Below are 24018 nucleotides of genomic sequence, written 5' to 3'. Positions count from 1 at the left end.
CATTAGTGGGTAAATTGGCTAAATTTGAATAAGGTCTGTAAATTAGATAATAGTATTACTTAATGTTAAGGTTGATTCTAATGTTAATTTCTTGATTTTGATGATAGTGCTGTGGTTATATAAGATAATATTTATGGGATATGGGTGGAAGGTATATGGGAATTCTCTGTAGTATTTTTGCAACATTTTGCAAGTATAATATATCAAAATGAAATTTTAAAAAATTCTAGGCTTAAAAATTAAAAGAAATTTAACAAAAAAGTAGCTTTTGCACTTGGTTTGCTCTCTTCAACCAGTCCACAATTATTTATGGAAGGTTTACTGCCTGCCAGTGGTTATGCTAAGTTAGATGTAGACAGTCTCTGTGCTCTTGGAGCTTGCATTCTGGTGGAGGAAGACATTTATTAAAAAAATACTTACAAGAATGCAAGTATATATATATTTTTTGCCACTAGAGACTCTTTACCATGAACTAGGCTGCTGGAGCAGAATTTAAAAGCACCAAAACTTTGATTCTAATGTTGTAAATTTAAGTCCTAATACTCTAACTTTAAATCCTAAATCTATCTACCAATTCACTCTATACTCTGCACTTCCCTATTCATCCTTCCTTATTCACCTCCTTATTTTTGTGTTACAAGGGCATCTCCCCAGATAGACAGTAAAAGATGAGATTAGCTTTCTTTTTTGTCTTTGCATCTTCCCCATGTCTTTGTGCCTAGTACACAATAAACGTTAAATAAATATTTGTTTATTATAGGCTTTATTTAAACTCTTTAAAATTTGTCTATGTATTTTGAAATTCACAAAATGATAATACAGAGTCCTAAAGTCTCTATAAAGTGAATATAAATCTTTCACTTTATATATATTGCTGTGGACATCAGACAATATTAGATGTTGATTGCATATATATTCATGTTACATTTATTTAAATTATTAGTAAATTTTAAAAATTGAATATCCAGTGACCAGCCTATGTCTATTGCTCTTTACAGAAATTACTCTATCCTTATCTCTGAAGAGGATATATTGACCAAACAATCACAACCTGAGCCACATCCCCTAATAAAATAAAACTAAATACAAATGGGTAATATGTATTGTACTTGTTTATATTTAATCACTATGATGGCTTCAGTAAACAGTTTTGAAGATGAAGTTTTTAGTCTTGCTGGCTGGCCCAGTCTTTCTTGTGACTAGTGGAAATTTTGGTGCTGTTTGTGACCATACAACTTAACATACACAGGAATTAATTCTATGGCCTTAACCTTATGAGAAGACCCTATGACCTACTGAGTTCGGCAAAATCAGCACCGAGTGTTTTAGAGTACAGAGATGTGGAAAGCCAGTGAACCAAGAACAAAAATGTTGGACTGACAATTCTGTGTCCTACTAGGGCACCTCTGCCTTTATTGTTTTGGAGAAAGTGCTCTGATATTCAAAGTTCAAAGAACATAATGAAGTATTTGCACTCATATTTAATTTTCTGACCCAGGTAATAAATGACACTATAAATTTAGGATTTCTTCAACCTTAATGGATAAAAATTTTTTTGCTCTTCATGGGCCTCTGAGTACAAACTCTTAAGGATGAACATTTTAGTCTCCCAATGACGATCTAAATCTTCACATTTTAAACTTTGGATCAATTGTTCACTGTGCAAAAAAGGTTAAAGACTGCAGTCCTATCATGTTTTCTTCTACCTTTCATTAAGCTTTCAAAATCCTTGTTATGGGCAGTCTTTTTCTCTCTCTCGGGGCCTTTTAATTTTTAATCACTGTTGTCTCAGGTGCTGATCATATTCCTGAGAAATTACTTTATGTAAAAGATGGAGCAAGATAGAGTTGCCACATACCTTTTTATCTTTTCTGTGAAATTATTTGGACCTAAAGTTGTGGTGACAAGGTTGCTTCTAATAGATTCTGTTGCCATGGAAGCAGGCTGTTGAAAAGAGCAAGACTCAAGGCCTCCAAGTCTTTGCATGTTTATATCCACACTCACAAATATACAAATTTTAGATTGAATGGCAAACTGTATACAATGAAACTTGTTGATCATACAATATTTTTCGGAAACAAAAGTTATAGATGCTAATATAGCAGAGTTGAACTAATGATATATAATCAGGATTCTTTTATACAATAAATTGGTGAGCTGAAATAAATTTTTAAAATTACTTCTAGGAGCCAGAGAGAAGTTATCATTCAAGATCTGAAATGAAAGAAAAAAAAGGAAGGAAGAGGAAGGAAAGAAGGGAGGAAGGAAGAAAAAATAGCCAGCTGTTTAGTCACTAAGTACACACACCAAGTATGTGTATGTGTTCCATAAGGATAAGATCAACGTCCAACGTGTTTCTTTCCCTATTCTCAGTGCTTAGCCCAGTGCATTACACATAATAGGTGCTCCATAAATACTTAATGAGTGAATGAAGACATAGGGGTAGCAAATACCAATGCTGGTGACAAAAAGATTTGACTTACAATGGTGTGGAGAATCTAAGGGAGAAGGTAGTAGCCCTAAGAGTATCATATATATGAAACCAGCCGGACTCAGCTAGATCCTCCTATTAGGGTAAGAGAAGTGCTTGGGCAACTGACCCACTGCAAGACTTACAGTAGAACACAGAATACATAGTGTTCCAGAGCCACTGACTATCTCTGGACCTGGTCCAGACAAAGTTAATAATAAAAGACTAAAATGGAGTAATATAACCATTCAACATGTGGTAAGGCTATAGGGCTACTTGGAAATCCAGGCAGACAGTCAGGCCATGGGTAATCTAACAACTGTTAGCAAAGTGTGTATATATATATAGCCATGGGAATGTATATGCAGTCACAGAAGGTTTTCTACACAAATGTACAGGTGTCTTTTTCTAAATATTGCAGTGCTGTTTAGAGCTTAGTGTTTGACATATTCACTCTTGAGACCATAGATATATATTTTTAACAGATGCATCAAAAGAAAAATATAAAATCTTTTTTAAATTGATAAAACATTTACTTTGAAATAATTTTAGACAAAGTCGCAAAAATAGTACAGAGTTCCTATATAACTTTTGCCCAACTTCCCCTAATGGTAACACCTTATGTAACCACAGTACAATGATCCAAACCAGGAAAGTAACACCAGTACAACAATGTTAACTAAACTAAAAGTCTTATTCAAATTTCCTCATTTTTTTCATCAGTATCCTTTCTCTGTTCCAATATCTATTCAGGGGTCTCACATTCTGTTTATTTCTCATGTCTCCTTAGCTTTCTCCAATCTGAAGTCAAAACCTCTTAAAAAAGAGGAAATTTTTACTTTTCGTCAGAATAATATGTTAAAAGTTAAATTTTCAACTAGCAGTATTGGTGTTTCTCAGGTCCTCCCCCATTTTCAGAGCACAGCCAAGAAAAGGAAGTAAGAGTCTGTATTTAATAGGAGGGGAAGACTCACAGCTTCTTTCCTACAACCTGGGCTTCTCTAATAATTGCTTTGTGTTGTTTGGCTTTAGTTCTGCAGGATTTTGGGGGGGAACGTTCGAAATCCCTGGACCACTTTTTAGTTAACAAGTTGCAACAATTGTGAACAAGAGTAGAAGAGAGTAGAGGAGTAGAGTGGAGAAGAAATCAGGTGGGCTTCATTCAGCAGGACATTCTGCCGATGAGAGCTAGAAATATACTAGAACGGAGGTTACAACTACCATCCAAACGACAGAGTCTGGGACAGAGCTCGTGAACTCCAGTGCCAGATAAGTATTGTGAATAAATAGGGTGGGTCCAAAATCCAGGACTTGTGTCATGATAAAAATCACAGCGTGTGAAGAAAATGGCAAGTATCACTCTGGCTCAGTCAGTAATGATGTGGGGGTGTGGTGAGCTAGAGGGTACATATCACGTCTAAAGCAGGCAGTTGGTATTCAGCTCCACCTGGAATTTACAATCAGAATTTGAGCCCGGGGTTGCAAGATCCTCAGATGGTTTTTTTTTTTTTTTTTTTTTTTTTCTGGAGAACTTTCTTTTTTCCCCAAGAGAATTTTATGTGAAAATTCTTATTTTTATTTATTTTTTAAAAATTTTAGGAGATTTTATACTCACAAAACAGCTATAACATTAAATATTCTCCATAAAATATGTATGAGTCTCAGTTAAATACATCTAGATGCTGGATGGCCTGCCTAAATGTGCTCAACACCTAAGTGACTAATTTCTACTCGCTGCTCTTGCAATGGGTACAAGTCAAATGCCGTAGCAAAAGTACAAATTATTTCATGTCATAGAGTTTTAAATGACTATTAGTAAGTTCAAACAAATCAGAAAAAACCAAGAGTCTATTATACTAAAAATTTCTGGGAAGGTGATCCGTAGACAGCAGTGCTGATAGAAAATTTTTATATTTAAATGTTAGTAACTAACATTGGCCTGTGAATTTCTCTTGAAAATCCCTCAACTCTTGAATTATCTAAGAATTCCAAGGCCTTTCTCAGTCAATCAGAGTCGGTCCGGTTCCAAACACTGTGAAAAGAAAAAAAGAGGACAGATCAGTTTTCTCTTGCTTTCACTTCTCCTGGCCATGGAGTGGTCATTGTTAAAGATGGGTTTGAACAGATGTTGGTCCACTGCTGTTGGATGGTCCTTGCAGATCCAGATCTTATTCAGGCCACAGTTGTCACATTGAGCTCCAGCATTACAGCTCTTTCACATTCCCACAGTCAGCCGTTGCTCCCCAGTGCCCAGAAACATGCTAGACTGACTATGCCCAGTGGAGCTTCCAGTATCATCCAGAAGGTGTTTTCCTTGACAGTTTTCCTTGAAAAAAACTCTTTGGACATTTTGTGGAACTCTAGTCTTTGGCCCAGAATCCTGCTTTTCTCAGGGAAATTTTATTTTACTTGATTATTTCGTCTATCCTACACCTGGGCCTTATTCTGTGCCATTCTGGTCTACTCTGTACCAACAAGACTCCTCAACTCTGAACTTTGCGAAGTAGGAACAGTGGAGGTTGGAACTTCCTTTTTTTTTTTTTTTCCTTTCCCAGGAAGCTGAAGCTTCCTCACACAAATTCATCTACCTCTCCCTGGTAATCAGCTCTACTGAGGTAGCTTTTGCTAAACCACTAAGTAAACAAACAAATAAATAGTCTACTTACAACTTCCTGGAGGACGAAAGATACAGGTAACATTACATTTACGTAACTCAATGAGGCCATTCAAGTGACTCAACCCAAAACAAAGAAGGTCTGGTCAAAGCAGTCTCATCTTTAGGCATAGGAAAGGCTTCCCTAAATTTAAAAATTTTCCCTCAACTAGCATTTGATATATAAATCTTTACCTTAATACGTAACCTGTTATCCAGATTTAAAGAGTTTGATAAACTTGAAGCCATTTCTTATAGGGAGTCAATATAGGAAGTAAAAGCAAAGAAATACAAGGTTATTACTGAAATGTAATTATTTGACATAAAAGTCTTACTTCCCCATTATGAAATTGCAGCTGGAATTGGAACTGAAAATGAGCAAATTTATAACAAATCTTTAGTAGGTAGAAAGTGCAATTCATATACCTGTTATAACATATATATATATTCAAACATCTGCAAGAAAACTTCAGCAAGCACTTACATATTCTGTGCTTAGATACAACTTTGTTGCTGGTTAGATCTTTCTTTTAACCTTCTGCACAAAGTGAAGAGCCGAAGAATGCTTCAGTCCTCAGTGAATCTAACAATTTTCCCTCTGTGGGTTGTTAGCAATAATTAGCCTGGATGCCATTTATGGTAAGGGTACAAACAGTTCGGTTTGTGAGAGTCTGTTTCAAAGGCTCTTCAGTGCTGAATGTCTTCCTTGATTGGGAATGTGAAACTGAATAAAGGAAACCTCATTTAAAATGGAGTTGGGGGGTACTTCCCTGGTGGCGCAGTGGTTGAGAATCTGCCTGCCAATGCAGGGGACACGGGTTCGAGCCCTGATCTGGGAAGATCCCACATGCCGCGGAGCAACTAGGCCCGTGAGCCACAATTACTGAGCCTGCGCATCTGGAGCCTGTGCTTCCCAACAAGAGAGGCCGCGATAGTGAGAGGCCCGCGCACCGCGATGAAGAGTGGCCCCCACTTGCCGCAACTAGAGAAAGCCCGCCCACGGAAACGAAGACCCAACACAGCCAAAAATAAATAAATAAAAATTAAAAAAAAAAAAAAATGGAGTTGGGGGGGACTTCCCTGGTGGCGCAGTGGTTCCGCCTGCCAATGCAGGGGACACAGGTTCGAGCTGCGGTCCGGGAAGATCCCACATGCCGTGGAGCAACTAAGCCCCCGTGCCACAACTACTGGCGCACGGGCGCCCAGAGCCCGTGCTCTGCAACAAGAGAAGCCACTCCAATGAGAAACCCGCGCACCACAACGAAGAGTAGCCCCCGCTCGCCGCAACTAGAGAAAGCCCGCGTGCATCAACGAAGACCCAACACAGCCAAATATAAATAAATAAAATAAATAAATTTATATAAAAAAAGAAAGAATTTAAAAATAAATAAATAAAATAAAATGGAGTTGGGAATCCAGAAGGGGAAACTCTCACGCACTACCACTCATTGCCATCTGCAGACCCCAAGAAGGAAAAGACATACCTTGAACCTCCAACAGGAAAAAGATTACTACTTTACTACCCCAGCAGAGGAAGGAAGATTTTCTGCTTGCCCAGCAACAAGTGCAACCAGTGGGAACATTGCAACTCAGCCACTGGGAAACCATTAGCCTGAACTCTCACTTTCCTCTGATGGACTTTCATTCAAAATACCTCCTCCCAACCTTTCCCTCTCTGTAAAGTAACGTTACTCTCCTTTGTTTGCTGGACTTGGCTATAGTTTTTGCTACAGAGAATTGCAATTCTCTTCTATCCCTGAATAAACTTATTTTGCTTGTAAAATAACTTGCTGTTTTTAACAGAAACAATACTTTATTTTGCTTTTCTTCTCTTCTACTTTTTCCCAAGAAACCTAAGAATTGTTTCAAACTTGTACCATGTGTGAACTTTCTAAATAGATTGTAGTGGGTTTGTGAGCTTTAGGAGAGAAAACGCTTGGGGAAAAGCTCCCAGACTGGTGAGACTTAGGGAGCTGGATTTCATCAGCTGAGCACCGAGAGACTTCATTTGCTCACTGGTAAATGGAGGAAATAATATTGGCTCTGTCTGCCTTACAAGGCCGTGTGAGAAATAAATGAGATAAAAAATAATTATTTGAAAATTCCCAAAGCACAAAGACAAAATATTAGTCCAGGGTAGAAAACTTTGTAAGTTTCAAGGTGAAAAAGTTAGTGCTAATCTAATTTAAAAGTCAGTATGTGATAACTTTTCATTACTGTGCTTATAATTTTATGAATAACAGGAAAAAAACATATATGATATGGTTAAATGGTTCATGCTGATGACCTAGCAATTTTATACATACTCCAAGAAAACCATAAATACTACTCTTTACATGGTAAACATGGGTCAAAATGTTAATACAAAACAAATTTTTTATTTTTTTCCTCAGAATAAGAACTTGGAAAAATAATTGCAGCATCAAAGAATGCTCTGGATGAAACAGGTCCTGGACACAAATTCCAGTTTGCAGCCTACATTCCCTCAGTCTTTATTTATTTATTTATTTTTGGCTGTGTTGGGTCTTCGTTTCTGCGCGAGGGCTTTCTCTAGTGGCGGCGAGCGGGGGCCACTCTTCATCGCGGTGCGCGGGCCTCTCACTGTCACGGCCTCTCTTGTTGCGGGAGCACGGGCTCCAGACGCGCAGGCTCAGTAGTTGTGGCGCACGGGCTTTGTTGCTCCGCGGCATGTGGGATCCTCCCAGACCAGGGCTCGAACCCGTGTCCCCTGCATTGGCAGGCAGACTCTCAACCACTGCGCCACTAGGGAAGCCCTCCCTCAGTCTTAATGTCTAATTTGGGGTATGCAATTCTGTAATCGTTGTCTTTTTTCTTTGAGGTTACAAATTTGCATGTGTATGCAGATGTTTTGAGAACTTGTTTTTGAAAAGTTGATTGGTGGAATGGATTTGAAAAGACCATGAAGGATCAGTGATCCGTTAAGTAAAAACAAATTTAACCACTTACATGATGTTGTCCCAACCTTGTTAATGAAAAAGAAATAAATGTGTGAAGCAAATTAACTCGGAGACTCTCCAAGATTTCTTAATGTAGCTAAACTCCTTTAAGAAATGCTTGGAATTTTTGTTTTAATTGATATTTCACATTAACAAGCTGGCATCCCTTAATGGCTTGAAATCAGAGCCATTTAACTGAGCTCAGTCACCCGTGAAAATTAATTTTCAAGATTTAATAAAGGATATTATGAAGGGTGGGCCAAGATGATTCCCATGCTGAAAATCAGTGTAATGATACTAAGGGCAAACTGTGCAAGCCCACCATGGGTTCAGGTATTTCAGTGGGCTTGCCAGTCAATGTTACCACTTCCTAAAAGAGGTTATTGCCAAAGTTTTACTGATGATGAATAATTAATTCTAGTGGCTTTTGGATCATGTAGTTTGTTGATTGAAATAATTGGATAAAAATATAGAGTATACAAAATGGCTCATTTTTAAATGGATTCAGACCTTTTACAGGTCAAACCAACTAAGCCTCTCCTTCAAACATAAAGATGTACATAACTCTTAAAGTGAGATTTAATTGTGTCCCAAAAGCAATGTTATATAAAAGATCATATCACACACATAGCATGGCCTTATGTATCCACAGAAAGACACACAAACACAAGCACTTTCGTTTGCCATGTGATGTAGCTCCTAGAATGTTATGTCCTTACTGCCTTTGCAAGACTTTTTAAAAAGGCATAATTGAGGAATCACCCAAAGTGAAAAGTATACACCCAGAGGCAAATATATTTGAAAATATTTTTCTTCTTTTAATAGGTTAGTTTAGACATTTGTTGTTATGACAGGTACTTTTGGGGTCATACTTCTATAATATTACATTATGCTTTAAAATATTTTTGTGGGTTTAAAGTTTTTTGGTTTGTTTTTATTATTTTGATTGAGTGTTTTGAAGGTTTGCATTTGTGTTCTATTTATTACATTTATAACTATTACTTTACATAATACTCTTAATCCTCTACCATTTTAAATAGTATCTGTTAATTTCCTTCGATGAGTAATAAAAAAAATTAGGTATTTCTTTTTCCTTCCCATTCTTTTACCCATTCTCTTTCCCATTCATTGTGATTGATTATAATATCTTTCTTAGTGTTTAATTTTACTGTTACATGTTCTTATGACTCTATTATAATTTTCTAGCTTTAAGTGATATATCTTAAATCCCAGCTACATAAGATGAGGTTATCAGTGTGCATTATTTTTTCCCCAGATTCTCAACTGCTTCACTGTATAATTTTTGTGAGAGATCTCATTTCTATATTGTCAAAGTTTATACCATTTTTGCTTGATTCCTTAATCATAACCCTATATCTATGTTACTCTTGGTCCTATGGTTATATAGGATTAATATTCATCATCACCTTTTCCTCATTCATCTCGTACTTGGATGAAGTTCTTAATCTAATTGTTTTTTCTTTTTCAAAATGGTTTACTCTTATACTTAGATGATAAAATAGCCAGGTATAATTTTTTTATTAGGTGACAGTGTCTTTTTTCGGTAATTTGTAGGCAATGCTCAATGAATTTTTCATGTTCAGTGTTGACTTGAAGGCCTGTCCGATTTTTGTTTTTCTCCTTTACTGGCTTTTGTGAGACAGTCCCAATTTATGCCTATTGTCCAGGCATACTTTTTAACAACACTGTCTTTTATTCTCAAAGGTTGGAAGTTACATTATATGGTTACCCTGTTTATGAGTAAGTTGATGTTATTGCTGGGATGTCAAAATAAGTATTTTATTATATTTCAAGTCTGATAATTTTACTACAATATAATGCAGTTTGACCATTTTATATAATTTTCCTCTCCAGGTGTGATGTGCTTTTCCAATCAGTAGATAAAGTTTTATCCTCCTCCGTCTTATTCTCTTGTCCTTCTCCTCCTACGCCTCCCCCTTCTCTACCCCTCCTCCTCCTCCTCCCCCCCTTCTACCCCTCCTCCTTCTCCGTGTGAGTTTTGTGAGTTTTTCTTCAAAGCAAAAGGGTAGTTGGATTAGCAGGCGGAAATCATAAAAGCATCTGTTCCATTATGACCAGAAACATTTATATGATGAAGCGTGAGTTAGTAACCTTAGATGAAGATAACTAGCAAAATTCTTCGTTTTTCCAGCTCTTTCACTGTTATAAACAATTCTTAAATATTCTTAAATATAAGAATATTTGAGGTCTTTTGTGATTTTTTTCCATTGCTCTAAATTCCTAGGATTAATATTACTGGCTCAAATGACATGATTATTTTTAAGGTTTTTGATAAGCATCACCAAGTTGCTTTTCAGGAAGATTACACCAGAAAATCTTGCACCATGAACATATGAATGTGCTCATTTCAGCTCATGTTTGCTAACACTGAATACTATTATTTTGAGATATTTGTTTATTGCATTCCTGAAAAGTAGTATCTCATTGTGTCAGAGGCAGCCAGTTGCCACCAAAATCTCTTCTTCCATTCTTCTGCAGCATGAATCCGTAGTTCCCCTCTTTTCCATGTGTCTGCTCGGCTACAGGCCTCATTCCCCAGCCCCGCTTGCAGCTAGGTTTCACTTTGTGGCTAGATTATCAGCAGTGTAAACAGAAGGACATGTGCCACCTATGGATCTTGGCCTTAAAACACTGACTGCCTACTTCCCTGTGGTTTTTTTTCCACTGTCTTTCCCCTAGAACATGGGTGAGCCTATGACAATGTGTTTGGAAATTGCAGAACTACGAGGTGGGAGAAAATGGTGTTCCTGAATGACAGTGTGAAACAAAACCACTCAGCTGACTTGGACTTTGTCACCCATGACTGTTATAAGAGAGAGAAATTAATTACTATGTTCTTTAAGCCACTGTATTTTGGGCCTGTTTATTACATCAGCCTAGCTTTTACCCTGATTTATGTACTCATTTTATTTTATTTTGAATTATTTGCTGACTTTATATTACAAATTTCTTTTGGGGGCTAAATGGGTTTGAAATAACGCTTTGTACATTAAAGTTAATAGTCCTTTGTTGTATATAATTTCACTTTCCTTCAAATTCTTCTTAGGCAATTACATTTCTCAGTTATCTTGGTATCATGTCCAATGCATTTCTTCATTTTACTTAGGGAAATATTCTATGCTAATATACATAATGCTATTAATGAGAGTCCTGAAACTAACATTCTCTTTCTGCTTCTGCCATTAACTCATCTGTAAAATTAATTTCCAAGACCTCTTCTAGTTGTATAATTCTGTGATTCAGAATAGCTTTTATACTCGGGAACTAATAAGGACACAAAAATCTAAGAGCTACAACTTTAAACCACAAGAAGAACGAGATAAGTATTATAGATTATCTAGCTATTTTTGGCCATTTCCTTCTTTTTGCTGTATTTCTTAAAGAATTGGAGATGGGACAGTAACATAAGGGAGATTTCAATAAATTTTTTGAAGCTGGACATTAGATAGAGGAATGAGAACTGAATTAGTTGGGTTACCATCTAAGTGATTATAGTGCGGGCCTACTTATGTAGTTAATCACCATGCAGAACCTGTGAGAGATTCATCAACTGAAGGTGTCAAGTACTGTGAAGGATAAACATAGACCCTTTCTCATATCTCAGGAGAGGAGAGTTTTAATCAGGACCAGGGGGTACCTGGCATTTAAGAGTACAGGGGTGAGAGGTAGGGATGAGAACATGGTATGTAGTGAAAATCTTCATACTGAACTGTGGAATCCTCAGTCACTTCCTTTATTCCTAGCATTTCTGAAGTAATGTGTATAGAAAACTCTGAATGACCCTAGAGAAAATATCTTAAAGTGCTGAAATTTGAATTTCTTCCCATGAAAAGTGCCTAATATAATGAAAATCCATATAATGGCATATCATCATAAACTTTCAGAATAGCAATAAAGAAAAAAAAAATCCTAAAGTCTTCCTGAAGGTAAAACAGGTCATGAATAAAAGATCAGAAATAAGAATGACATTAGATACCTCAAGAACAAAACTGAAGTATGAAGAAAATAGAGCCATACTCTTACAACTGAAAGAAAAAATAATTCTTACTCAATTAAGTGTGAGGATAAAGATATTTTCAAATTCTCAGTGTTTCAAAAAGTGACCTCCCATTCACCTTGTTTCCCCTAGGAATTGATTGGAGGATATGTTAAAATGAGGGAGTAGATCAAGAAAAAGGAAGAGGTGGAGCCGTGAAAAGAGGGGAAGACATTGTGAAGGGAATTATTAGGATGATGGCTGTGTAAAGATGGAGAGAGCAGACAGTCTGCAGTGGAGCAGGAGAATGGAGGAGCTGAACTGACATCTCCTGGATAGACAATTTGAAATAGTAGAAAACTTGGAAAAAATTTTGCTAGGTCTGTTTGAATCTTTGGGGAAAATTAGAGATAGGCACGTAACAGGCCAATCAAAAAAAAAGTTAGGTATTAACTAGGGAAAATAATCTTATGAAACACCAACATAATTGTAGTATACTTGGCGGTATACAGTGTTTACATAATCACAATGCTGTAAACTCTGACTACTGATCTCACCAAACAATTACAAATATGTTAGAAAGGAGGGTGGAGGTGAGATATGTGTTCATGAGATTACTAAATCTTCACCTGTCTCCAGTGCTATTTTATCTTTAAACTATGAATGTGAATTTCTATAGCAAAATAAAAAATTATTATACACAAGAATATATCCATACTTTGCATTAGATTTCCAGAAATTTTCTTGGAATAATCTTTTAAAACTGCTGTCTGTGCTTTTAGAATTGATCATTGCAATGCTCCAACTGTAAGAGCAAGAGGGATGCAGTTGTATTTTTAAGATATTGTAGACACACTTTTAAAAGTGTTCTTCTTAGGTCAAACTTCATTTCTTGTTTTTTTAAAAACTTTACCAGTATTTCAATATTCTTTAGCCACTGGTTTTCAGTGAAGGTTGAAACCCTAAAGTTCCACAGAATCCTTAATAACAGGTCTCCTTATCCTACATGAAATGGAAAAATACATGAGTTGATGATTAAGGGTTCATTCTAAACAGAATCGAAGGGAATTATATATCACATTTTTATATTTGGGCACAAGTTTTATATCTTTTAACAATCATATTAAGTTATTTGCTCTTTCTTCTAACCCTTTGTTCTCCAGAGGTCTTGCCATGCTTTCTGAATAGAATATCCTTTCCACTGTTTGTCTCTTGATCCATATTTGTGCCTTTATCAAACATCAATTTAAAATAAATTTTCTTCATCAAGACCACTTGAATGGTTCTACTCTACACTGATCATTCCATTATTCCATTTCTCTTAGCATTGATTTTTTGTTACATTAATTTGTACCTGTTTCCATGTCATCTTTGCATGTGTTGTTATATCTTTTCATCTGCATTTTGTTCCCCTATTATATTGTAAATTCTCTGAGAATGAGGGCAATGTCTTTAACTTCATTTGCATATCTCCATGACATCCAGTAGAGAATGCCATTTGAAGGCAGCACTCAATTAAATCACATTTTCACTGACAAAATCATGTCTAGCTTTGGAAAATATGGTTTATGAGGCACTAAGTATAGTTGTTATATATACTTTCTTCTTAAGAATTCTTTAGGAAACATACATATACAGTATTATGTAGAAGATACATGTTGAGTGGCTTCAAAAAAACTTACCACCCAATGTACTGACTTATAATTTTAAAAAATTCAGATGGCAGATAACAAAATATCATATATATATGCAGGTTGGACAAATAATATTAATTCATTCCAATAATATCCAAAATAAACAAACAACAAAATTTTATCGTATGTTCTTTTTCTCCATAGTTTAAAAAGTAGTCAACCTGAATTTATATACTTACATTAAAAATGTATGTTGAGAATGGTAAAATTTCTAACAGACTTTGGCTTTCTATAGTATCCAGAATGTATATAACCTCTTTAGCTTGGTTTTTTACAAACACGCCTCAAACTCCTCTTTCAATCTCATCAAAATTGTATCAAATGCGCAGTTCCAGAATTCTGCTTTTGACTCCCTAAACACAGAATCTTAAAATATTAAAGCTGGAAGAGTTCATTAAGTTCCAAGAATTCCCAAATATTCCAGAGCAACAGAATCAGGAAAGAATTCATAAAACTGAAGATCCCAGGCCCTATTCCCAGCAGTTATCACTTATGAGGTAGGGCCTAGAAATCTATTATTTTAACAGGCACGCTACTTATTCCTAATGTATTGACAAATCAATGATTTAGTCTAGTTTCTTCATTATAGATATAAATAAGTGAAGACATTATACATATATAAGTATGTGTGTATGTATATGGATGTATTGTAAATGTCATGCTGCTCCTCAGATGTAAGTAAATTCTAATTTTTCTTTTATTTTTTATTGAAGTATAGTTGAATTACAATGTGTTAATTACTTCTGTACAGCAAAGTGACTCAGTTATACATATATGTACATTCTTTTTCATATTCTTTTCCATTATGTTTTATCACAGGATATTGAATATATTTCGCTGTGCTATACAGTAGGACCTTGTTGTTTACCCATTCTATATATACCAGTTTACATCTGCTAATCGCAAACTCCTAATCCAGCCCTCTCCCACCCTCCTACCCCTTGGCAACCAGTAGTCTATTCTCTATGTCCCTGGTGAATTCTAATTCTTAATCCCTCCCTGCTTCCATCCCCTGTGTCCCATGGCACACTTCCACCTATATCCCTTGGGCAGTTCCATCTTCAAGGCTTTGCCCACACTCTTTCCCACCTGCTGTGGCCTCTCTTTTCCTTTCGGCCAAATCAGTCTTTATGGTACATATCTATCAAGATGCCTTCACCATCTCACATTCATACAGTTATCTTTCTTCACTAAATTCTTGTTGAACCATTTATCTGACACTGAATCAGATACTGCTGGCATGAAGATTATTTATGGATAATAGTGAATTCTACTCTGGCTTGTGTTCCCATCAAGACTATTAGAAATTCTATCTTGGGAAAAATTTTACCACCGTGGAGCAGGGGGAGAACCTTATTAATGGCAACAAATCCATACTCATTTTGGGAAAGTGTTTTAACTATCAGCAAACCACATCGATGATCTGACATAGTCTGAAAGTATCATGATATCTCAGTTTCTCAGAAAATAGATTCTCAAATTTAATGCACAGATGAATCACTTGCAGTTGGAATCTCTTAGTATGGTCCAGTGGTATTTTAATCTACACATATTATTCTATTACTTAGCTTTGGATTTGATTTTATCTCTCATTAAATTGGAAATCTCACAGAGTATTCTGTCTTCGCCATATCCTGCATAGCATCTGTGTATCATATACATAATAAATGATTAATAAATAATTGAATTGAATAATTAAATTTGTTAAGACTGCTACCTAACTTTCTGATTTTAAAATCTCTTGTTAAGACACTTAAAACAGAAGTTTGATTGGAAGAAATCTGAGCTGCACCATAGAAAATCCTTTCTCCTTTGTTTAAGCCAAAAGTAAAAGGTAAGAAAAAGGTAAAAGATGTCATTCTCAAAAAGAAAACCCCAGAATATGTAAAGAGTGGGTCTTCTTTTGCCAGCATCAACTTCAGTTCACATAATTATTTCTATGAAACTTGCAAATTAAATTATTTATTTATTTACAAAATCAGCTGTGCTAGATTTTAGAATTTAGAAATAATTCTCACCCATGAAGGATTAATAACTGTTAGAATAAATGTTCTTGTCCCAACTGGCTTTATTATTTATTTATTTATTTATTTATTTATTTATTTATTTGGCTGAACCGGGTCTTAGTTGCAGCATGCAGGCTCTTAGTTGCGGCATGCAGGATCCAGTTCCCTGACCAGGGATCAAACCCGGGACCCCTGCATTGGGAGCATGGCGTCTTAACCACTGGACCACCAGGGAAGTTCCACCAACTGGCTTTAGAATTTAACTAAAAAATCAGACAGGCCTGTCTCTCAAGGAAGAGCTTCTATAAAATCAGTTGCAAAGGACACTTTCCCTATTGTCATGTTGCTTATCAGTTTGTTTTATACAAGCATCTGAATGCCATGTGTGACTCTCTAATGTTTAATGGATCACCGAAGTAGTAAGTTGTGGGTTCCATCTGACAAGGATGCAGGGTTTTAAACCTATTGTAGTAGGTAGTAGAGGACACTCAGTGGACTTCAGACCCTCATTCCTATGCTTCTCTTTGCAGTAAATATTTCTGGAGATGCACAGACTTTTTCAGGTCTCTAGGACTCTTTTAGGCCAGTAACTGTCATAAGTTTTACCAGGAATTCCTTCTTTTGGATTAAGGCTCAAAGATTCATTTGCTATAATCACAAAACCTTAAGCTTCCCAGTTCATGAATATATGGCTGTATTAGTGTAACTTTAGTCCATTTATGAATATTCTTCATATCATTTGAAATGCATATAGAGAAAAAACAGCCAGTAAAGTGACAGCTGTATATAAAAAAAATTTTTTTTTTGCTGTGGCTCCTCCTTAAATGGGAAGGCATTAATTTTGTTTTTTATTATCAGGAGACATCTATTTTTCAATTTAGAACTTCTTTCCCTTGCTTATAGTCATTTTATTAATTACTATGACAATATCTCTGAGATATAGGTTGGTATTGTTATCTTAATTTTATGGTTACTGCATTTAATCTATTTTATGTTTATCTCCGGTCTCTAGTTTATGGCAATGTGCATCCTGGCAAAAGAGTCTGAAACTTTCCCACATTTCTGTGATATAACCCAAGCACTTTGTCCCATATTTGAGAATAGCTCCATCCTATGAACCACACCCATCTTTGTAGGTATGCTGATTTCTTCACTTCTAAGTGTGAAGTTGTATCACATATTTATTACCTCTAGTAAACATTAGCATGAGGCTGTGATTCAAAGTGTCCCAAGTGGGATTTCATTTTCAGTATTCAACAATGAGGAGAGTCCTTGCGTGCATGCCTTGTTCTATTAGACTTTCAGTCTTGTGCCCTCCCGCCTCCCCTATTTTCTTTCATTCTCTGACAAAGAAATTCTCACTTGTTCATAAATGAATCTGATGTTCTCAGATGCAGGGAGGAGCAGAAGAGGAAAGGTAAAAAACCGGAGAGGCCGCATGGAAGAGGTTCAGAGCACAGACTCTGAAGTCAGCTGGCCTGAATAGTATCGGGCTCTGCCATTAAATAGCTGGGTATTTTGAGAAAGTTACTTTACCTTGGTGTCCCTCAGTTTCTCTATCTTTAAAATGGGAATAAAGCCAGAATTTACCTTACAGAGTTTTTCTAAGGATTAAGTAGATAAGTATTTGTAAAGCACTTAGAAGGATGCCTAGCACAGAGAGTGATATATAAATAGATAAACAACAGGTGTTCTGGGTGATTGAAGTTGACAATAACTGATTACAGTTTTAGGACTTTGCAGTACCTTAAGAATTTGAATCATTTTAATATACAAATTTGTATAGAAAAATCAAAGTTTCTATGTTATATATATTTCTTTCCTTTGTTGCTACAGGCCATTAATTAGACAATGGAAAAGAGATCATAACAGTAAATTGTTACATTGGAATGGTTACTACAAGAGACAAATACTCTTCTTGGCCTGAGTTCACTAAGTCCATCTTGTAAGTAGACATGGAAATAATACTTATTACTTCCTCTAGGAGTCTCCTGGGCAATTCTACAAGATACTTTGCCTGGAAATTTCTGTGAATAAATTGCTAACAATTTGCTAATGAGTGAGTCATAATGTATATTAGTCGTTTTTACCTACACAAGGAGAACACCCTTTTCCAAAAACTCCCTCTTCCTTAAGGTGTGGCAAGGTCTGAAGCATTCACACAAACATTTGAATAGCACTCTCTGTCTTCCAGACATTTTACAACCGTTTGAAGTAAGTTTCCAAACCAGCAAATCTCTAGGAATTTATTTTATGAATAAAAATACCATGCCTGACATTATATCAGAGAGTGTGCACTACTTATTTCATCTTCCGATTATAGCACTGTGTATTCTTTGCCCTAAAATGTCTATTTGTGTGGGGAAAAAACCTATGGTTAAATTTAAATCTCGAATGAAAAAGGCATGGCAATGAAGCAAACAAAGTTAGAAATAAAATTTTTTAATAGTCAAAGGCAAAAATATTGTATTCTGATTCATAAAAAATGTACTTTGGAAGTGTAAATTTCAGTTCCTCTCTTGGCAAAGTCTATTTTATCCCTGCTACTTCATTTTCTATATTCATGGTCCTCAAAATACTACAAATGGTAAAGACATCTGACTGGGTACTGTTTTGGACTTTTAAAACAGGCACTTAACATTTTTCTGTAATGTGACTTTGTGGAACTGTTGTAATAAAATCCTTTTCAATTATAGGCTTACACATTTATGCTCAATGAAGAGAAATACAACTAATATCATCAAATTTATGTTTTACATTTCTTTGTAGTGCTTTGAAAGACAGAATATATGTCTTGTATAAATGTATGATATATGAATATCTTCACTAATTTAGTATAGATCTCATAAGCTGGGGCATAATATCACTTAGCCAGTCCATTAAAGATATCAGTTACACTATAACAGTAAATAATCTTGATTCTACATGCCTCAGTTTAGCCCTCAGAGATCAAAAGCTTAGTGATCCATCTGTTAAAAACATACACATTGAAGGAGATTACATGAAGGATTGGACTACTGTCACGAAGCAGGTCAGAGAAATTCCATAATGGCAGAGCATTAGACTGAACTTCCAGGGTTATCAACCCCCTGCTGCTTTTCGACCCTAGTTCATGGGCAACTAAACCAAAGTTAGGTATCTCAAGACCATCAGGTAAAGACCTAGGAACTTATTGGGAACAAGTCCAATTTTGGATAGCTGGAAAATCAACACACTCTCAGAGAAGCCCAACAAGACCTACGATTTTTGTGAAAGAATCTAGGAGAAGTCTAATTTCCTACTGGCAATTTTAAAAAATGCCTACATGTATCCCAAGTTTATATTTGAGGCTCAAACCTTCATTCAAACACTCAAAGTGCATAGAGGCTGCAGTGAAACCTCGTAAATTATAAGCAAATGGTATTTTATGAAAACACAACTTTTTATTTGGGTGATAGAAAATATAGGTAATACAAAATATAAATAAAGGTCTTCATAAGCCTCAGGTGGTTAGTTGCCTGCTGGAATACACTATGCACAGGTAATTTATACATAACAGTAAGAGTGTTCAGTGTAGATTTTTGTTAAATTTTATGACACATGGGGCAATTTTGATAATTTTTCTATGACAACCACAAAATTTACTGGAAAAAAAGATGGCCTGTGGATATCTAAAGTGCTCATCTTTTCATCCAAATAAGCAATTTAAATCTAAATCCATGAGAATGTGTGATATTATTTTAATAAATATATTGTGAAATATCAGTATATTTCTTTTTTTTTATAAATTTATTTATTTAGTTATTTATTTTTGGCTGTTTTGGGTCTTCATTTCTGTGCGAGGGCTTTCTCTAGTTGCGGCGAGCGGGGGCCACTCTTCATCGTGGTGCACGGGCCTCTCACTGTCGCGGCCTCTCTTGTTGCGGAGCACAGGCTCCAGATGCGCAGGCTCAGTAGTTGTGGCTCACGGGCCTAGTTGCTCCGCGGCATGTGGGATCTTCCCAGACCAGGGCTTGAACCCGTGTCCCCTGCATTGGCGGGCAGATTCTCAACCACTGCGCCACCAGGGAAGCCCTCAGTATATTTCTTTAATCAAAATGGTGAGAGTGGTTTTCCCCAAATTGAAGATACATTAATTACAACTGTGAAGTTGACTTGCTGTTCTATTTCACTATCCATGTCACAAAACTAAATATTATTAGAGTATGAAAATTTTTTCAGAAGAAAATCATCTTTGTTGATGTGAGATTTAACTGCTGAAATTTAAGAACTCAAATCACTAGGTGTGTTTTATACCACCAAGCTACAGTTGCTGTCGGTGTCATCCCCTGCAGCAATGTTCTAGGCATTCCAGATGGCTAGCACAGCTATGAACAAGTACATGCAAAAAATTGTGAGATGAAGTAAAACTGAGTAATTGGGACAATTGATTTATGTGTGATAAGTCACACAAGGAATTTTATTACCTTATTTCAGTTAAATAATTGTATGGTGAATTTTAATTCCAGCTGTAAAAATCATTGAATGATTGTAATTGTGAAATTAGATTAAGAAACATAAAAACTCACAGTCTTCCAGAGATAATTTTTTTTTTTTTAGATCTTAGGCTGATAAATAAGCTCTAATTTTCATAGTTATACAGGTATATATTCATTGATATAAATAGAAAATGAGATTAAGCATACAGTTCTATGTAATGAGGAGTTACATATATTCAGATAGTTTGTGCCAGTTTTATTGAATACCACCTGTTAAATAAGAAATCTGAATAGATTGATATACATATAATCAGAAGTCCTAGGACATTTGGAAAAGGGAACAGGACTTAGAAAGCAGAGGAATTGAGGGCTTGCATCTGCTCACTTACTTGGAATGAAAGCTTGAGCCAATCATTTAGCCTCTTAAGCCTGAGTTTCTTTATCTTGGAAATTTGGGGAATGGGCTGCCTGATCTTTAAATTCCATCCAGCTCTACGGTTTTATAATTCTATTCACCTCCTATTTTATATTTGTATCTGCCTACATGATCTTTAAAATTACCTCCAGCTTTTATAATTCTTTTTACTTTCTGTTTCATATTTGTATCTCATTAAGAGGAGAGGATGGGGATAGGAGAAATAAAGCCATGCTAGGTGAAGAGGCTGCCATAAAGAAAGATAATGCTCAGAATGCCTACCTAACTATGCTGGCCTGGACAGATTTCTTCCTAGATTGAAGAACTATTATGAATGATCTTTGAGTAAGAGAAGAAAACATACATGATGCCAGGCAAGTAGTCTTCTTTTTTTTTTTTTCCTCAGGGGAAAGAAGGTGGATGTCAGATACAGATGGAGACACTTGTTCAAGATCTGGGAGACCAGGATGCCTTTCCTGCCTTCAGGGCCCATAAGCCAAGTGGAATCCTTTCTATAAATTCTTTTCCATCTTTAATCTGGGGCTCAGGAGGGTTTTTGTTACTTGTAGCTAAAAACATTTGGCCAAAGAATTCTAACAGCAAAGTGGATGAACAACAAGAATAGCTCTTTTACAACTAAGAAAATAGACACAGGGAAATAAATTCTACCTCACTAAAGAGTAAAAACGTGCAATGGAAACAATGTGAATTCTGTCTTTTGTTCACCAGACTGGCAAAAATTTAAATGTTATATCCAGATTTTGCAGAAGAGAGGGAAATAGGTCTGTGGTTGGGTTTTTTACCACGAACAATATGGATGGAAATTAGGCAACATTTATCAAAACATAAATCGTCCATTCGTATGAATGTAACCAAATAATATTACAGTGTTCTATGACTGACTTCTTTCACTTAGCTTAATATTTTCAAGGTTCATTTATGATCTAGTGTGTATCAGTACTTCAGTCCTTTTGGTGGCCAAATAATATTCCATTGTATGGAGATACCACATTTTGTTCATCCCTTCATCAGTTGACAGACATTTGGGTTGTTTCCATCTTTTAACTATTCTGAAAAATGCTGCTATAAACACTCATATACAAGTTTCTGTGTGAACATATATCTTCATTTTCTTGGGTATATACTTAGAAGTAAAATTGCTGGTCATATAGCATCTCTATGTTTAATCATTTGAGGAACTGCCAGACTGTATTTCAAAGCAGCTGTACCATTTTACATTCCCACAAGCAGGGTATGAGGGTTCTGACTTTTCCATTCCTCATCAAAACTTGTTATTATTGGACATTTTGATTCTAGCCATCCTAGTATGTGGGAAGTAATATCTCATTGTGATATTGATTTGCATTTCCCTGATGACTAATGATGCCCAGAATCTTTTTGTGTGCTTATCAGATATTTGTATATATTCCTTGAAGAAATATCTATTCAAATCTTTTGTCCATTTTTAAATGTCTTTTTATCATTGAATTGTAAGAGTTCTTTGTATATTTTGAGTACAAGTCCCTTATCAGTTATCTGATTTACAAATATTTTCTATCATTCTGTTGGCTGTATTTTCACTTTCTTGGTGATGTCCCTTTTCTATATACAGGATGATGTCATTTGCAAGCTGATATAGTTTTACTTCTTCCTTTTCAATCTGGATGACTTTTATTTGTTTTTCTTGCCTAATTGCAAGAAAAACAATTGGATAGAATTGCAATTCAATCCAATTGTCTAATTGGATAGAACCGCCAGTAAAATGTTGAATAGAAGTGATGAAAGTGAATATCCTTGTCTTTTTCCTCATCTTAGGGGAAAGTATTCTAGTCTTTCACCAGTAAATGTGATGTTAGCTAGAGGTATTTCATAGATGCCCTTTATTAGGTTGAGGAAGTTTCTTTCTATTCTTAGTTTTCTGAGAGTTTTTATCATGAATGGGTCTTGGATTCTGTCAAATGTATTTGCTCCACCAGTAAAGGTGATCATGTGGTTCTTGTCCTTTATTCTGGTATTACAGTATACTACCTTGATTGACTTTTGTATGTTAAGCTAACTTTGCATTGCTAAGATAAATCCACTTGGTCATGGTGTGTAATACTTCTTATACGTTGCTGGATTCAGTTTTCTAGCTTTTTTTTATTAAGGATTTTTGCATCTATATTCATAACAGGTATTGGTATGTAGTTTTCTTTTCTTGTGATGTCTTGGCCTGGTTTTGGTATCAGGGTAATACTGGCAACATAGAATGAGCTCAGAAGTATTCCCTCCTCTTCTATATTTTGGAAGACTTGTGAAGTATTTGTATTAATTCTTCCTTAAGTGTTGGTAGAATTCACCAGTGAAGCTATCTGAGTCAAGCTTTTCTTTATAGGAAGTTTTAAAATTACTTATTTAATCTCTGAATATAGATATATTCAGATATCATACTTCTTTCTGAGTCAATTTTTTTTTAAAACATCTTTATGGGAGTATAATTGCTTTACAATGGTATGTTAGTTTCTGCTTTGTAACAAAGTAATCAGCTATACATATACATATATCCCCATATCTCTTCCCTCTTGCATCTCCCTCCCTCCCACCCTCCCTATCCCACCCCTCTAGGTGGTCACAAAGCACCGAGCTGATCTCCCTGTGCTATGCGGCTGCTTCCCACTAGCTATCGGTTTTACATTTGGTAGTGTTTATATGTCCATACCACTCTCTCACTTTGTCCCAGCTTACCCTTCCCCCTCCCACTGTCCTCAAGTCCATTCTCTAGTAGGTCTGCGTCTTTATTCCCATCCTGCCCCTAGGTTCTTCATGATCTTTTTTTTTTTTTCTTAGATTCCATATATATGTGTTAGCATATGGTATTTGTTTTTCTCTTTCTGACTTACTTCACTCTGTATGACAGTCTCTAGATTCATCCACGTCTCTACAAATGACCCAATTTCGTTCCTTTTTATGGCTGAGTAATATTCCATTGTATATATGTACCATATCTTCTTTATGCATTCGTCTGTCGATGGGCATTTAGGTTGCTTCCATGACCTGGCTATCGTAAATAGTGCTGCAGTGAACATTGCGGTGCATGTGTCTTTTTGAATTATGGTTTTCTCTGGTATATGCCCAGTAGTGGGATTGTTGGGTCATATGGTAATTCCATTTTTAGTTTTTTAAGGAACCTCCATACTGTTCTCCATAGTGGCTGTATCAACTTACATTCCCACCAACAGTGCAAGAGGGTTCCCTTTGCTCCACATCCTCTCCAGCATTTGTTGTTCGTAGATTTTCTGATGATGCCCATTCTAACTGGTGTGAGGTGATACCTCATTGTAGTTTTTGATTTGCATTTCTCTAATAATT

At 35.9% G+C, this 24018-nt stretch overlaps 1 long non-coding RNA gene across 2 annotated transcripts in view; it reads left to right on the top strand.

Annotated features, from left to right (window-relative positions):
• LOC137763973 (uncharacterized) overlaps positions 1-21283 on the top strand; it is a 182399-nt gene extending 161116 nt beyond the window's left edge. Inside the window, exons 4-6 of one of the 2 annotated variants that reach the window (XR_011073890.1) lie at positions 15542-15626; positions 17635-17743; positions 21077-21283. This is a non-coding gene — a long non-coding RNA (uncharacterized lncRNA). Of the gene's footprint in view, positions 1-15541; positions 15627-17634; positions 17744-20870; positions 20924-21076 lie in introns of those variants that run through there. The other variant, XR_011073891.1, reaches the window with a different exon arrangement.
• The last annotated feature ends 2735 nt before the right edge of the window (positions 21284-24018 follow it).

Source organism: Eschrichtius robustus, chromosome 4, assembly GCF_028021215.1.
Source record: "Eschrichtius robustus isolate mEscRob2 chromosome 4, mEscRob2.pri, whole genome shotgun sequence".
In the NCBI taxonomy this organism is placed as follows: Eukaryota; Metazoa; Chordata; class Mammalia; order Artiodactyla; family Eschrichtiidae; genus Eschrichtius; species Eschrichtius robustus.
The sequence above is the reverse complement of the archived record's forward strand: the minus strand, read 5'-3'. Positions and strand labels throughout refer to the sequence as shown.